The sequence below is a fragment of the Palaemon carinicauda genome, chromosome 24 (assembly GCF_036898095.1).
Source record: "Palaemon carinicauda isolate YSFRI2023 chromosome 24, ASM3689809v2, whole genome shotgun sequence".
Taxonomy (NCBI): domain Eukaryota; kingdom Metazoa; phylum Arthropoda; class Malacostraca; order Decapoda; family Palaemonidae; genus Palaemon; species Palaemon carinicauda.
The window spans coordinates 69,299,099-69,316,761 of NC_090748.1; the positions used below are offsets into that span (position 1 = coordinate 69,299,099).

The following is a 17,663-nucleotide window of genomic DNA, read 5'->3' on the forward strand; positions in this document are numbered from 1 at the left end:
TTAGCCTTCATTTAAAAATCTAATTCATTCATTCATTCATACAACGGGATGGTTGTGTTTCCGTTCTGAATTCTTTCAATTCCTCATACCTCTACTATTTTTTAACTGCACTTATCGTAAAGTCATAGGCTAAATTAGACTTTTTATAGACTCCAGAGTTATAGAGTTTAGTACAGGCTAGCTCAGCCTTTTGTAGCTGTTGTGGTTGTGACCATTGATAGACTAGAACTATTTTTTCCATGTTGAGTATTTTCCTTGAAGGTGTGCTTTATAACTCTCTCTCCCAGGTCACAGAGTAAAAGTAAATCACAAATAAATCCTTACATTATGAAAGTAAATCGCAAATAATTCCCTCCCTTAAGATTGACACACACGTCTCTTTTTGTCTTGGCAATATTTACAGAAGTGTTTTAACGTTAGTCCTGTGTATTTCTATAATGATACCAATATTGTGTTGAACTAAAATAAAAGTCAATATGGCACACAATACGCAATAGAAATTTCAAAAGTGAAAATTGAATTCGGGACCATATTCTGAATTCACAACCACCATTCGGTTAGTTATGTCTGAAATGATCAAGCACTAGTAATAACTAAGAAAAGGTGCTGTTGTGGACCAATGGATGCCATAAATCCAATCTTGCTTAGGGTCACCACAAGGATTTCAGTTGGTCCCGTCATAAAGTGAACTTGTACATTCGAAAACGTAATTGCGTAACCTTCACTCACTTATTTATGGTGACATATGTGACAGGATCCTTTGCATAACAATGGACAGGATTACATGCATAGAACATCTAACATAAACTTCCCAACCTAACCTAACATACAAGGTGTGTCCTTACCTACTTAGTTAACGGTCCTGCTAACACCCCCCTGCGACTCCCTTCAGAGTGCCTTATTCTTAACGATAGGGTTGAACGTACATGAGTTATGGGGCAGAGCCGTTATCATACATACACCCTTAAATGACATTTGCATTTAGATCATGTACTGTAATTGATATAAGTTGTCAAATTCATAATGTCTCCATAATTAATAACAAGATTACTTATATTAAAAGGTTTATCATTTATGAATTCTAATTGTAATATTTTATTTCTAACTAATGCAATAAAAAACATTAACTATTACACTCATGGTGAATATCTGTGGCTGCTTTTTTCATTTCTCAGTCAAAGCTTTTGAAGTTTTTAACCCACGAAGGACGACGGGGGCGCCGCCAAAGGACGACGACGGTTTATTGATATTTATGGAAAAAAGAAACAAAACTGTAAATACAGTATATTATTTTTCACTCTAATATATAAGTATTTGGTATAATTGAAACTGCAAGAAGATGAGCTTTTTAACTGGGCATTTATTGTTTAATACATTGTTAATTACTTTGGATATAAAAAAAAAAATGTCTTTAGAAATCACAGTTTCCCAAAAAATCGAAGTCACTTTGAAGCTGGATTATTACAAAACTTATTATTCCTATTTGTTATAACAGTGCTAATTTTGTAAAGAATGTAATTTTGAAAAAGTCTTAAAAAAAAAAAAACCAGCATATTCTATCCAGTAATAGCGTTGTAAAAAAAAAAATTATATATCAACATATCAAGTGACACTTTTTCAGCATTTGGTAATGCGGATTTACAAAAATATTACAGCGTTCCTAATTATCTCTTGGATGGTTTTGCTGATAGATAATATAAGAATTTAGAACTAAATCTAGAATTAATCTTTATTATTCCTGTGATTGATGTCTTTTGTGTTAGTAGGGCTCCTGCTAGAGGATGAAGCAACAGGTTCAATGTCAAGATCGTCGTCATAAACATCGCTATTAGTAATGGCTGTCCAAATCATTAGCACTTGTTTCTGAATCATAAAGATAATCAATATTCAATATCTATCATCCCGCCAACCGATAACAAAATCTCGATCAATAAGCCAAACGGTACCTACCCCCATCACCAACGGCGCATGCTTAGTACACTCCTATAACCTCAAAGTATAAGATTTCTGGCAACTTTGCTTTGTAAACAATCACTGATTGGTTAAAGTAGCCTGTGACGTCAATAGAAGGCGGAGCTAAAGGCATACGTATGAGGGAGGAAGGATGTAAAAAATGCATCCACAATATAGACGCTCGCAAATATTGATTAATGCATCCATTATATGGACGGGTCGTCCTTCGTGGGTTAAAGGTCGTTCATTATGGGCTAGAGACAGGACAATGCACTAGACACTTGTCATATATACATATTTATGGTTTTACGAGGCTCACTTTGTAGTTCATGTCATGCGTCGACATGCATTTTTAGCAGGTTCAAACCTTTGGTACTTGTAGACATGCCATCATTACCAGCTGCAACCCAACCTGACAGCACGTCCTTCTTCTTAAATACTTTCTTTATCCCCCATTGTCCCTATTGTAAAATGTGCTGCTTCCTTTATTAGGTTATCTAAGTCCTTACTATAGGTTTTTTATTTTTTTGGTTAGTCCTCTACAACCCTTAACAAGTAAATAAATTCTCTATTTTTTCCTTCTCTGACCCTCACAAATCACAGCTTAAATCTTGATTATTTATTATTTTGAAATTGTTTTTCAGTTCTAACATGTTAGGCCTAGTCTTTGTTGTAATTATATGATCAGTGCTCAATCTGCCTCTCCACCCATGTTATGACCAAGGCTGCTGATGAATCGGTAGGTAGATCTATAGGTTTCCCCAAACCTCCATCCCTAGCTCATAGGGACATTGAGGTTTTGAATGCTATATTTTTTTTTTGGTGTCTTGAGAACAAATGTACAGTACATTTAAAAAAAAATGGTTTGCACATTATCCTCTAATATAATTTTCAACTTAAATATTTCCTCAATATGATGATAATTCTGATATTAAAAACAGACTACCATACACAATGTGTCATGTATGTAGTACTGTGTGTACCTCATCATATTGTAACTTTATCACGACTATCATGAATATTCTTTTGAATCTCGTGATCATATTTTAGAATGATATGTGAAGACCTGGTTGCAGCAGGTTTCTAAAGTACTACAGCACGTAGCTTTGCCTTTACATAACAGTTTCTTTCAACCAATGTGTGAACCATATCATCCTCCTCGGTACAGTGGAAGCATTGCATATACAGTCTGTAGTTTCAGTTCCAGATTTTTTTTTATAGAAACTTCTGGAATGTTATGTATTCTAATTACTAGGCTATTTGTACTGTTTCTACAGGAAAGAAAAATAAAGCTTATTAGAAAAGGCAGTCCCGTTGGCCTCTTTTGAATGATATGGGTCCCAGTTTTGCCCATTTGAAGAATAGTGGTCCCTGCAACAGTCTTTATATCGTAACCTAACTTAGGATACCAAATTAGGGAGGCATTGTAATCTAACTACTCCCCCACACATAAGAAAGGGTATAGAATCCTTACCATGCCATGTTGTTAACATTACCATAATTAAAATTGTTATGTACTTTTGCCAATCATACAACTTAAATAGAAAAAAGTTCCAGATGTAGAAAGTTGGATTCCTCCCTTTATACGTCTGGAACATCATTTTTATTTAAGTGTGATAGGCCAAAGTGAAGATTTTTAACTATGTGTAATATAACCCTTCGAAGCTGGGACGGCAGTTGAGATTTTAACCAAGGTAAACACAGGTGGCTCTTTGGTGGCAGGTAGGCCCCTTCCACCTGATGGGTAGGCCCCTCTTACCTGACGGGTAGGCCCCTCTCACCTGACGGGTAGGCCCCTCTCACCTGACGGGTAGGCCCCTCTCACCTGACGGGTAAGCCCCTTCCACCTGACAGGTGGCCCCTTCCACTTGACAGGTGGCCCCTTCCACCTGACAGGTGGCCGCTTTCACCTGACAGGTAAGCCCCGTTCATCTGACAGGTAGGCCTCTCCCACCAGACAGGTAGGCCCCCTCTCACCAGACAGGAAGGCCCCCTCTCACTTGACAGATAGGCCCCTTCCTTCTGACAGGTAGGCCCCTTCCACCTGACAGGTAGAGCCATCTTCACTTTGACTTTGTCCTCTGTTCTGTACTCAGTGAATAACTATGGTTTGATTTATGCTTTTTCTTTCTATTTGTGTGTAGTGTGTTTACCTGATGATGGTATCAGCTCCTTGGGAAGACATACAGCTGATCCCTGGTAAGCACAACTGAGGATATAGCCAGTAGATGAGCAAGCTGAAAGTAGACCCCAATTAACTTTGTACTGTAGCCTCTGCATAGGTCTTGACTGCTTGCAAGGCTTCCCCTTGTTCTTGGTGTAGAAAGTGGCCTCCAGTAATCTGGACTGAGTTTGAAAAGATGAGGAAGAAGTATAAGAGAGATTCTTGGAATTAGTGTGGGCAATGCTCTTGAGTTCCTGTATCCTTCTTTTGGGTGCAAAGCCTTCTGATCACCCTTCTTCTCCCTTTGAGACTAAATTTGTTGGAGAAAGTAAGAAGAGTAAGGGAGTCACTGCCATTCTCTCAGTGAGTTCTATTAGTGAAACAGGAGTATTGCCTTCCACCAGCAAAGGCAATACTGTACCACCCTGCCTCGTGTATTATGAATATTGCCTGCTGCAGACGAGCTCCTGTTCTCTGTAGCAGAAAGTCCTCGACTTTGGTGAAGGTGAAGCGTTGTCACTCGCCTTCCTCTGTTTTGTCTATTCCTGCGCCTTCTTCATTTCCTACGGAGGAAAAGCTGTTGGCCACTAGGAAGAAGAGGAGGAGTTCACTGAGGCATGGGACAAATGATCATGGTTTAGGGGGAGAAGCAGTGCTGTTCCAAACACTTCCACTGGGGAGGTATTAAAGTACGAGGTTCTAGGGCATACTTCACTGCTTCAAGTGCTAAGTCTCAACCAAAAGTTGGCATGAGCTCTGCTGGTCAAGGCATAGAACTACACTCATCCCTCTCCTGTCCAGGGACATTCTGCGGACACCTCGCCGACTCTCTGTCTCCTTGTCCATGAACCTCCAGATGAGCACAATCTTCCAGAACTGGTCTGAAGATCTCTCCTGATGCTCCTGTACTTAATGATTGTTTCCTGACTCCACGAGCAATGAATTGCTTCCCCACTCCAACATGTGAAGACGCCTGCTCGTGTTCCTCACTCTCCAGCTTCGCCAATAGAAATTCCTTCTTCAACATGAACTACTAAATCTTGTAAAAAGGAATTATCTCCTCACAGCCACGAGCACAAACACAATTGCCAGGACAACAGAATACTCTGGAGTGCACAATTGTTGTCTTTGACACTGTTTCCTCAACCGTAACGTGACTCTCCATGCTGACGAGTCCCTTCATGAGCTTGATTGTCCAGTTACCCTGGATACGCAGTTGATTGCCAGTCCTCACCTTTAGGGATGCTATACTCGAGTGATCACTTCGGGATGTCGATAGTTCAAAGCACAGTACAGACCTTTGAATTGGAAACTTCCCTCAAGAATAAAGTGGATCCTGATGGTTGTTCTTACAGTACTCACTTTCTCACAAACTCGTTCAAGGAGTGGTGGTTGATTACCGGTCACCAGCTCCCAGTTGATTTTTCCATTCACTGGGTCTCGTCCTTCCCTTAGTCAAACTCCTACAGCAATGTTGTCATCCTATCAACCCAACTCAGAGAGACCTAATTCTTCAGTCTGAAATGCATAAGATTTGTTCCGTAACCGAAATACAAACCACGCTATTTACAAAGGGTTTACTTTTAGCGCAGCTGAAATGACGAGCCAATAGTTTTTAACGAGGGTTATTTACCCCCGCGCTAGTTAGCGGGGGGTGGGGAAGGGTAGCTTGCTACCCCTCCCCCCTCCACACACCGGTGACTTACTTCACTTTTGGCTCGGCGGTGATCAGACGTGTCTGCTCATCGCCTTCGTGACAGCCTTTAATTTTCTGCTTTTTCTTTTCAGCGTGTGTGTTGGTTGGAAGTTGACCTTCAGTTATTTTCTTTACTATGCGTACATGCCCTGGAGTTGCCGGCCGTCCTTGTGGGACTTTCATGTCGGACGTTAATACGGATCCACACACCCTCTGCCCTCAATGTCGGGGCCGACGGTGTGACCAGGAGAATATGTGCCGTGAGTGTAGGGAGTGGTCTGCCTCCCAGTGGGAGAGGTTTGGCCGTCGGCTTAAGAAGAAGTCCAGAGAGACCGTTCTCCTCCGGGGTTAGCCTTGAAGGAGGAAGGTTCTCCGGACTCTTCTTCCGCCGCCCAAACCTCCTCCGTAGCTCCCCCTCGTCCGCCTCCTAAGGAGAGTTGGCCGAGTGGGAGCGCAGGCCCTTGTTCTGTTTCCCGACCTTCGGTGGGGGGAGAGGGCGTCGCCTCCCATAGCGAGGCGGTTCCCCCTCCTCCTCCGGGGGAGGTTATTGATAATACCTTATCCAGTGATGATCTTTTACAGATTTGGTCGTCCCTGGGGCTTAAGGGCTTGCCCTCCAGGGTCGCTCTTATTGACCTTGTCTCGTTGGGGGCCGCTGTTAAGCAGTCGCCGGTGGTAGCAGAGGTAGACCCTCTGTATATTGTCGACGTCGTGGTGACAGAGGCCTCCGACGTGGCTGGGCCTTCCGCCGCAGGTGCTGTTGCTGGTGATGGTGCTAAAGGCTCTCCTCCTCCTTCCGTACATCCTTCGAAGGGGGAAGTGAGTCCTTCGGTCTCGTTATCTTAGGAAATCCTCGGTCAGGGTTTACCAGGCCGAGGGGGCCACATTTGTGAAGTGGTATGCAGTTCAGAACCTGAGGCCCCTGGATGCATCGGTCCACAGGATTGCAAGGAGCTCACCCTCAAGACGGTCTTCCTGTTAGCCCTTGCGTCGGCAAAAAGAGTAAGTGAGATTCATGGGCTGTCTTACGAAGTCTCACACTCGAAGGGGTGGCGAGAAGCTACTTTCAGGTTCTTGCCTACCTTTGTAGCCAAGACTCAGAACCCAGCTGTTTGGGACCCTAGGTTTGAAGGGTTCTCAGTTCCAGCAATCCCGCGTTCAGACACCCGAGGGACTTGCTACTGTGCCCAGTCAGAGCGGTACGTAAGTACCTAGAGAGAACGGCCAGACTTCGCCCCAAGACCAAGAGTCTGTTCGTCTCCTCAGGACTAGTGAAGAAGCCGGTCTCTAAGAATACGATCTCCTTCTGGTTGCGGCAGGTAATCATGAGAGCCTACGACAGTTCGGGGGTCTCTCTTCTGGGAAAGCCCAGACCCCATGACATTAGGGGCCTGAGTACTTCGTTGGCTTTCAAGAGGAACATGGCAGTGGACCAGATCCTGAGAGCAGGCACGTGGTCAAGGCAGTCCACCTTTACGGCTCACTACCTAAAGGAAGGTTCGAGAAATCCTTGGACGGGTTCTCTCTTGGTCCTGTCATTTCTGCGCTCCAAAAGATTTAAGGTGTAGCTCTGGAGTACATGACCCTTGAGTCCTTCACCTTCCATGGGATACACTGTCAGTGAATGAATACGTCTCTGAGGATTTTTACAGAGGTGAGGTACTTAGACACTAATTTCTCGTTTCTATTTTTGGGTCAGCAGAACCTAGCCTCCTTTCTAGGTCCCTTTTTTCCATTCGCAATCGGTCTCGAGGTCCGGAAGGCCACTTCCACCTCCTAAAGTATAAGTCGCCTAAGAAAGTAGTTCGAGTTAAGTGCTCCGTGTTGGAACAAATCACAATTGTTCCGTAACCGAAATACAAACCACGCTATTTACAAAGGGTTACCTTTTAGCGTAGCTGAAATGGCGAGCCATTAGAATTTAACGAGGGTGTATTACCCCCGCGCTAGTTAGCGGGGGGGTAGGGGAGTGGTAGCTAGCTACCCCTCCTCCCCCTCACACACAGGTGAATACTCTTTCACTTTTGGCTCGGACTGTGACAGACGTCTCTGTCTTGGTCCTCTCTTGGCAGCCATTGTTTGTTTTGTCTTTACTTAATCGCTTACTTTTCATTTACTCAATATATATGTAAACATGTTTTCATGTTTGTATATATATTTGAGTATAGAAATAAGTAAGTTTCCTTTTCAGATTTGTGTGTGTAGTGTACGATATCTACGTGGAGGCCTCGGCAGTTAGGCCACCACGGCGTAATTTTATGGGTGGCGATCGAGTTTGACTTATGTCTTTCTCTCTCTCTCTCTTGAGGTCGTTCACCCTTTTACTACGTGTTACTACGCCCTTGTAGCTTCCTTTCTGTGTGGGGGGGTTGCTACGCCGTACGTTTGTCTCAATTAGTTATGAATCTAATTGTAGTTGTTTTTTGTTTTTCAGCTTGTAGAACGATTCCTTTCGGGGTTTTCGTTCTTTCTTTAGTGTTCATTCATTTTTAAATTACATAATTACATAGTTACATAATTATAATTGTTATGATTCTGTTTTGGTTACAGCTCTCCTTCCGCGAGTGTAAGTGGTTGTGAGGGCACGTGCCTGTTGTGTAATTCTTGTTCCTTTCCCTCGGGATTCCTCTTCGGAGCCTTCCCGGGGGAATGAATGTGTACTAATATTATTTGTTTTATTTTTTTACAGTTACCGATCTAGTTCGTTTCTGTAATATGGCAACGGTGTGAGCTGTCTGGTTGAGTCCTGGGGATTCGGCTGTTGCTGCCTCCCCCCTTGTATTTTCGTCAGGGGCGTGTCTCCTTCTACTGAAAGTACTCCCGTGACGACGGACAGCTCTCCAGTTCATTTTAGAACTCTCAGGAGGCTTGCCTCCTTGGGCGAGTAACTTTCCTTCCGAGGGAAGTTTTTCCTGTCCAGGCTTGAGTTTTTGCCCTTTTGGGGGGTTCTTCTCTTGCCTTTTTTTCGTGCGACTATGCTCTTGGTGCTGAGCGGTCGCACCTGCAGTTTCGCTCAAGGGGCTGGGCAACTGCAGGAGCTCCTCTTCGGAGGATTGCTCCTTTTAGGTCACTGGCTGACCAGTCTCTTCCACGAAGTGTTTCTCTTTCGTTCGCGAGAGTACACTCATGGAGACTCCTCTTCGGAGGTTTCTTCTGTTGCTGTTGGCCTCCCTCCCCGTAAGGCCCACCGTCCGCCTCGTCGTAAGGGCCTCTCATCTCCCTATAAGGGTGCTTGAGGCGCCTTTTTGGATCTCCGTTTGCAGCCTACAACTCCTTTTTCTCGATCTTCCGCCTTGGTGCAGATGGACAGCTGTCTGATCTCGTCTTCCGACGGGCAACGGTCTTCCCGACGGACAACGGTCTTCCCGACGGACAGCGGTCTTCCGACGGACATCAGTCTCCCGGCGGACAACGATCCCTTCGGGGCAAAGGGTTGCCCCCACGGGGGTTCTTCCCTTGCGTGTCAGGGTTTCCCTGCGCGCCCTTCTGCTGTGTTCTCTCCTGCTCCTGCTCAGTGTGAGCACACAGGCGCTCTTCTGCTCATCAGCGCTCTCCTGTTCGTCAGCGCTTTCAAGATGATCATCCCTGCGGTTCCTGTTGGTTCCTGTTACGCGCCCACGTTCGCCCTCGCGATCTAGAACTTCGGTTCAGGTCGGGGTCAAGGACTCTTCTTCTTTGCGCAGGCTTCCACGCGTAGCCTTCTGCTCGTCAGCGATCATCAGCTCGTCAGCGATCATCAGCTCGCCAGCGATCATCAGCTCGTCAGCGATCATCAGCTCGCCAGCTATCATCAGCTCGCCAGCGATCACCTGTCTCTCGGCGATCTCCGGATCGCCCGCGTGTGTTACAGCCGGCACGCCAACGTTCTCCAACACTTCTGAAGGAACATGGTTCGCCAGCTACTAGCTCACCTGTGCATGCTGATCGCCATCGCGCGACCCTCAACTGCGGATGCTGATCGCCATCGCGCGACCCTCAATTGCGGATGCTGATCGCCATCGCGCGACCCTCAACTGCGGATGCTGATCGCCATCGCGCGACCCTCAACTGCGGATGCTGATCGCCATCGCGCGACCCTCAACTGCGGATGCTGATCGCCATCGCGCGACCCTCAACTGCGGATGCTGATCGCCATCGCGCGACCCTCAACTGCGGATGCTGATCGCCATCGCGCGACCCTCAACTGCGGATGCTGCTCGCCATCGCGCGACCCTCAACTGCGGATGCTGCTCGCCATCGCGCGACCCTCAACTGCGGATGCTGCTCGCCATCGCGCGACCCTCAACTGCGGATGCTGATCGCCATCGCGCGACCGCACACCTGCGGATGCTGATCACCAACGCTCGACCCTGCGCATGCTGATCACCATCGCGCGACCGTCAGCTGTGTATGCTGTTCGCTATCGCGCGATCGCCCACCTGCAGATGCTGCTCGCCATGGCGCGACCGCCGACCTGCGCATGCTGATCGCCATCGCGCAACCGCCGACCTGCGCATGCTGATCGCCATCGCGCAACCGCCGACCTGCGCATGCTGATCGCCATCGCGCGACCCTGGCATGCTGATCACCATCGCGCGACCCTGCGCATACTGATCCCCATCGCGCGACCCGGCGCATGCTGATCACCATCGCGCGATCGCCTTCCTGCACATGCTGCTCGCGATCGCTCACCTTCGCATACTGCTCGCCAACGCACGATCGCTCACCTGCGCATGCTGCTCGATCATCGCGTCGGCATAACACAACGCGCCATCGCCAACCTGCGCGTTAGCGCTCACCAGCTCACCACCGATCGCTTGTTGATCCATATCGCCAGCGGTCTTCCTCGCCCACTCGGCAGCGCGTTTCCTCGCCATCGCGCTAACGCTTGCGTTCGCCGCCTCGGACTCGCTCTCATCCACCTGCCCACCCTCACGACCGCTTGCCTGCGCGCCCGCGCGACCGCTCGCCCGCGCGACCGCTCGCCCGCGCGACCGCTCGCCTGTGCGCCCGCGCGACCACTCGCCTGCACGCCCACACGTCCACGTGCCTGCACGTCTACGCTCATGCGCGTCCGCGCCCATGCTCTCCAATGTTCGCCCACGCGCGAACCAACGGTTTTTCCATCGCGCGGACGGATGGTGTTCCGTCGCGCGAACCTACAGTGTTTCTTCGCACAAACGTCGGCTTATTTCTTGCAGTATCCATTGCTCGTCTATGGGTTATTGCTCGCCGACCACCAGCTCTCGCCCTTCCTACCACGCTCGCCCTCCTTCTGCGCTCCTTCGCTCACCTTCGTTCGCGTTACCGCGCATGGGCGCTTCCACGTTCGCCCACGCGAAAATCTTTGAATTTCCGTCGCGCGAGCTCCAGGGCGATTGCGACCACGATTCCCAATGGGGTTTTCGCAGCCTGGCCAGCCTGGCGAGTTCTTCTGGAGCGTATTTCCAGAACACGGCCTCACCCCGTAAACGCAGAGCATGGCACTTGCAAGAATAGGAGAAACTTAAGGGAGATCTGAGCAACACTCCTCTTTCCTGAACCTGGGCTAGCCCTTCCCCGTCATTCCCTGGAAGGATTTTTGGCGGGGGGGCTTTCTGTTCGAGATTTCTCCATCGGACAAGGGGTGACTGCTTACCTCTTCCTCTGGGAGCTTACCAGGTTCTTTCCCTCCTCGGTTACGGCCCGAGGTTTGGTTCAAGGAAGATCAGGGGTACTTTCCTCCTCTCGAGCTCAGGCACCTTGTCCTTTCGTCGTTAAGTATCTAACTTGCGGACAAGCTCGATGTTGTACCATCTGGACGCGCTGACTGAGGGCTTCCTTCGGGTGTCTCATCTGTGGGGGTCGACGACCTCAGACACCCTTCCATCCTTGAGAAGAGTTTGTTTGTGCCCAAGGACAGAGACTTAGACAGCTGCTGTGCGGAGGAAATCGACTTCCGGTTTCACTCCTCCAAGGCGCTTTCTTCCAGACTCTGCAGGACTCCAGCGCCCTTTTCTTTCAACCACGTCGGCCTAAGTTATCGGCTACGACAACTGGGACAAGGTGTCCAATTGCAGTTTCCTCCTGTCAGGAACAGATGGCACGGGAGACTCCCCCGGGGGGGCATAGTCCTAAAAGGAGTTCACGAACTCTAGGATTGCAGGTTTTTCGCTGGGAGGATGCTTAAGGTTAGCCTACTCATCCGAATGACAGCTTCCCGATGCCCATTCCCGCACAATCTCTGTGATTAGCCAAGGATATCGCGCCTGCCGTCTCTGTCAGCGAATTCAGTGTCTCTGAACCTCTATGCCATAGCGTCAGCAGAGTTGCCCGGTTGGGCAGAATGATCCATACCTTAGGCGAAGGTCTTCCTTAGGATCATCGACGGCTTCACCCCCGGCCCCCTCATTTGATCCTTTCTTGTAAGGAAGGATCTGAGAGGGGATGTCCGTAGTCGACCTCTCAGCCCTGATCAAGTTTGTCGAACAAACTTCGGCCAGCGTAGACCAGCAGAATCGATCAGACTGGTAACGAGGCGACAGGACTCCTTAAACCCTGGATCGGAAGGACGGGTACTTTCAGTTTCTATTCCATCCATCTTCCAGGGTGCTCGTCGAATTCAGCCTAGACTGCAAGTATTCCTGCTTATGATGCAGTGTGGCTATCCCGCCGTGGCATAGCAGGTTTGTTTCCCCAGAGAACTCTCCCTGCCTTCCTCTTGGCCGCTCAGGTGCAGGCTTCCGCCTCCTCTGCTGTTTGGAGGGCTGGTCAACTCCGGTAGGCTCGGGTTCGACCTTCTTCAGCGCCGGGACAAGCTTCCGGATGCTTACCATGAGTGTGGGCTCATGGTATTTTGCTTGGAGCCTTCTCTTCCTCTGCCTCAACATCTGGAGTATCTGGCCATGATATTGAGTCAACGGCCTTACCACGTTGGAAACCCCGCTTCTCGTCCGTCCAGCGAGGTTAAGCAACGTCGGTACTAGGATGGGTGACCACCTGGGGACGCCAGATTCTGTTACCACATCCTCCGAGCCTTCCTTTCGGTTGACTGTGGCAAGACTGAGGAGAGTCGCAGTACCTGTTCTCAGTCAAGCAGAGCTTTCAGCCCTACCTTGGAACGTTTACTAGTTCTCCTTTCCTCATTGACCCGTCTATAGTCCAAACGGTCGCCTCAGGATAAGTTCCATGTGGGGCGATCCAAGTTCCGGTGGCTTCAGGCAATGTTTAACCGGACTCCCTGGCCCTATGGGACCAGCGGAACTATTAGACCTGCAATGGGTGTTGACCTATGGAGCCTCTTGATGGTAGTGGATATTCTCGTCCTTTCCCCACATTCTTGATGCGGTTCTCGGACTCGTCAAAGGAAAGGGGGGGGGGGGGGGGCATGTTCCGGTCCAGGCCTATGGTCAAGACCTGAAGGATACCTCTCCATCATTCAGGCAGGCTTAGGGGCCTTAGTCTGGCCCCTCTACAGATCCTACAGCTCCTGCCGAGTCGCCCCGTTGCGCGTCGACTTCATGATTCTGGCGTATTCTAACCAGCAGGGGACGCATTTTCACACCTTCACATCTTGCAGTAGAGATACCGGGATGATTGAGATTCTCTCAATACCACCATCGGCTCTCTCATTCCAGGCAGGGGAATGTTCTCTCAGACTCGCAGAGCCTCGTAGAGAGAGTGTACCTGGGGGTCTTTGACCTTGGGTAACCAGCAAATGCTGGTCTGGGGGACCTGATCGCGACAGCTTGGAACCTCAAGCTTCCGCTATTCTTCCCCCCAGTCTCAGACCCCGAGACTCTGGCAAGATGCATTCCGGTGATGGTGGGACAACTTCGACGCCTGCGTCTTCCCTCCTTTTTGTCTGTGGACAATGGGTCTCAACAAGACCAGGTTGTCTGTCAACCTTTCAATGGGAGAGCTCCACTGGGACTATGCGCAGAACGGTTTCTAGACCCTCTGCTTCCCCTGACGGAACTCCCGGGAGAGCTTCTCCCACGGCGCAGACTACTCAAGCAACCACACTGCGACATCTCTCCCGAACCGGGGCGTCGCTTCGGCTTCATGCCTGGAGACACTACGCTTCCTCCTCAAGAAGAGACAACCCGCTACAGTCGCGGTACGGAGGTCGCGTCATCTGCGATAGTCATCCACAGGGGTCTCCCAGGCAAAGTGAAGAGTCTAAGGTGGTTGGTGCCGTGGGAGATATACCTCTTCCCTTGAGGCCTCTTCTCCAGCAATAACGGTCTTATTGCCTTTCGGCGGGAGGAAACTCCTTTCCGCTCTCGGCAATGAAGCCTGTCGCTCAGCCTTTCCCTGGCCTTCAGGCTTAAAGGAATAACTTTTTCCTGCCCGCTGGATCTATCCTCGCTCATGCGAAGCTACGATCGTCCCTGCCCTAGTCGGAGGAAGACCTCCAACTTGGAGCATGGCTCGGACTTTTAGTCCTTTAAGAGATCTTCTCAAGACCCTTTACGACAGGCCTCGGATTGTATTCCGCCTTGGGTCTTCTGCTCGCTCTGGCCACGGCCAGTGTGTAAGCAATCTTCTTGGTCTCTTACTACTCCCCCCTTTCTAAGGAAGAGGGGAAGGCAACATTCAGGCTCGCTCCTGAGTTGTTGGCTAGACTCAGAATCTGGGGGTCCCGGCCCTTCGGTCCGATTCATTCAAGATTTCAAGTCTCTATTCTGTATCTGATGTCCCAAGACCTTCTCTTTCTTGCCAGTAAAGGAATCGAGAGCGCTGGGAACAGCTGCAGTTTGTCCTCAGTTGCAGCCAATTTGGGAGCACAAGGAGGACATGGGGGGAGTCACCAGTATACCTCTTCAGCCCGGACTCAAGGACATTCATCTCGACCTGTCTCCAGACCCTCCCCCGTCACGTCGCCCTACAGCACGATGTTGGATACATCGCAACGTCCCTCGCCTTCGAGTAATACTACTCTGTGACGCAGGTGCTACAAGCTGGAGTCTGGAAGCGTCTAATGACCTTCGCAGCCCGCTTCCTGCAGGGCGTGACCCACAGGAGTCTCGATACGTTTTCTATCGCTCTGTGGTGGCTACACAACAGCAGTTCTAACCTCAGGCTCCTTTTTGGACAGGTAGCAGAAGGTTGAGGGCATTGTTATCAGGTTTTAGTCTGCATGAACGAAAGAAGTATGTCTGGCCCTTACTTCTTTCTTCATCATCCCCTCTACGGGGAAGCAGCATCCTGGTCTCTGCATAGCTGACCTCGAACCTCTGCAGGTAAACCATGCTTCCTTGTGTTCCGAGTATTGAGTCAATACTGTCGCGTCCCCCATACCCTGACGAGGTGGTATTGGGAACGTCCTAACCCAGAGTTCCTTCTGGAACTCCAGGTCAACTGCCTAGGACGGGTCACACTTCTTCCTTCACACACAAGCTTACGTAGGCCACATGGTTCCTTGCGGAGCAAGGAACTTGTGAGGTGCAGGGACTCCTTTTCTCGAGTGCGACTCACTCGGATTCTGAGTCCCCGGGTAAAGCCAAAGCCAGTATGGCTGGGGACTTTCCACCCTTCCTAAGGGGTAAGTCACCCTTTGTAAATAGCGTGGTTTGTATTTCGGTTACCGAACAAATGACAAATTCGAAGATAATTTGTATTTTTCCTAACCATACAAACCTTAGCTATTTACACATATTTGCCTGCAGCCCTGTCCCCCAAGACAAGTCCTACCTCTAAGTGAAAGTGAGTATTCACCTGTGTGTGAGGGGGAGGAGGGGTAGCTAGCTACCACTCCCCTACCCCCCCGCTAACTAGCGCGGGGGTAATACACCCTCGTTAAATTCTAATGGCTCGCCATTTCAGCTACGCTAAAAGGTAACCCTTTGTAAATAGCTAAGGTTTGTATGGTTAGGAAAAATACAAATTATCTTTGAATTTGTTATATTTCAAGTAATTTGTATTTTTCCTAATAGTACTTACCTCGAACTACTTTCGGGTTATGGCCCGCCCATCCTGCCCCGAGTGCCTTACAGGACTTCATAGAAACCTATATGCCAAAACTTACTGGAGCTTTAGACCTGAGCAAGCATGCTCTCTGACCCCGGGTCGCCTCGTGGCGAGTATCACTCCGCCAGAGGTTACCCCGCATAGAAAACGGGAGTAGGGTAAACTACACAAAATTCTGGTCGGTTGGGAGGAGATCCCAGATGCTGCTAAGAAAGTAGTTCGAGGTAAGTACTGTTAGGAAAAATACAAATTACTTAAAATTTGTGATATTTTCATTATGAAATAAATTTTCAATATTAAACTTAGCCGGTGATCATATAAGCTGTCAGCTCTGCTGCCCGACAGAAAAACCTAAGGACAAAATACGCCAGCGATCGCTATACAGGTGGGGGTGTACATCAACAGCGCCATCTGTCGAGCAGGTACTCAAGTACTCCATGTAAACACAGAACCAATTTTCTCTCTGTCGTGCCACCGGCAAGACCTACTAAATACGCTGTTGCTTACTGGATTGATTTTCACAGATTTTGGTGAAGTACTCATTTCTAGTTTTTAGCTTTCGCTTTGCAGAGGTTATCTTCAATACTTCCTTGCATTCTTTGATTGAATTTTGGATTATTTGTTGACGACTTGGATAGATTTTGAATTTCCCCATTTGACTAATTCAAGATGGCTGACCCTTCTCAAGTCCCTAAATACAGGAAGTGTAGTGCTAGGGACTGTTCAAGGCGTCTTCCGAAGGCCTCTATCGATCCGCACACCATTTGTTCCAATTGTCGGGGTAAATCCTGTCAATGGGAAGATCGGTGTGAGGAATGCGTTGGGCTTTCGGAATTCGATTTTCTCGAATTCCTGAAATATTCACGTAGGCTAGAGAGAGATAGAGTCAGGAGGAGTTCATCTCGCTCAGTTGATTTTTCCTCTCCCCATGCCCCACAACCTATTCCTTCCCCTGTAGTGGTTGCTCCTGATCCCCCTTCTAGCACTCAACAACCTTCGATGGCAGATATGATGCGTGCCATCCAGGCTCTGGGTGAGAGAGTCGAGTCATTGGCGAGTGACCGTAACCAACTCATGGCAGACGTCAGGGAGTTGAAGGGTAAGAGTGCAGTGGGTAGTGACCTAGTGAGTGGAAGTGTTGTGAAAAGTGTTAGTGTTGCGCTTGAGGGTGCGTCTGTTCGTGCCTGTCGTCCTCCCAGTCCGGGACCTCTTGCAAGCTCCCAAGCCCAGGGGAGAAGCAATGTCGTACGACCAAAGGGTTCGACAGGCTTTAATCAGCGGACAGACGTTCCCTCCGTGGTTTCGGACGTATCTTGCCAAGATCGCCCCACCCACATGAAGACGAGAGAGCCCATTTATTCCTCGTCTGCGGAAGATGTTTCTCGGAAGAAACAGTGGACCAAGGTCTCACGACCTCTCAAACGCAAGGTCCCTTCCGCGCAAGTCCAACGGCCCAGTTGTAGCCACTGGGTCAGTTCGGACTCGCTGCAGTCTTCAGATGACTGCACACCTCCTAAGAGAGGCAAAGCGGTACCGCAACAGGCAGTAACACCGTCTGTTGCCGCACCTGCTACTGTAGACCCTAAGTGGGCTTTGCTGCAGACCATGCAGACACAGTTGTCATCGTTAATGCAGGACTTTCGTGCGGAGAAGGTTGACGCTGCACCCGTTAGCCTACAACCAACCACGGTTGTGCGTCCAGTTGACGCTGAGGCTACCTTCTCCCGCACTCCAGCTATGAGAGTCCCGCCACCCATGCGCACTGTACCCTGCCAGCCGCATGTTGACGTTCGCCGACGCACGGAACCCTCCGTTGACGTTCGCGAGTTACAACAACAACAACCTAAGTTGTTTTGTTTTGACGCGGTGCGTCAACCTCCGCTACCCACTGTGGTTACCCCTACTCGCCCACAGCAGACT

At 49.1% G+C, this 17,663-nt stretch overlaps 1 protein-coding gene across 1 annotated transcript in view; it reads left to right on the plus strand.

The window, feature by feature from the left end:
• The window catches only part of Ac13E (Adenylyl cyclase 13E), a 286,840-nt gene that overhangs the window by 370 nt on the left and 268,807 nt on the right, over positions 1–17,663 (plus strand). The window lies entirely within an intron of this gene.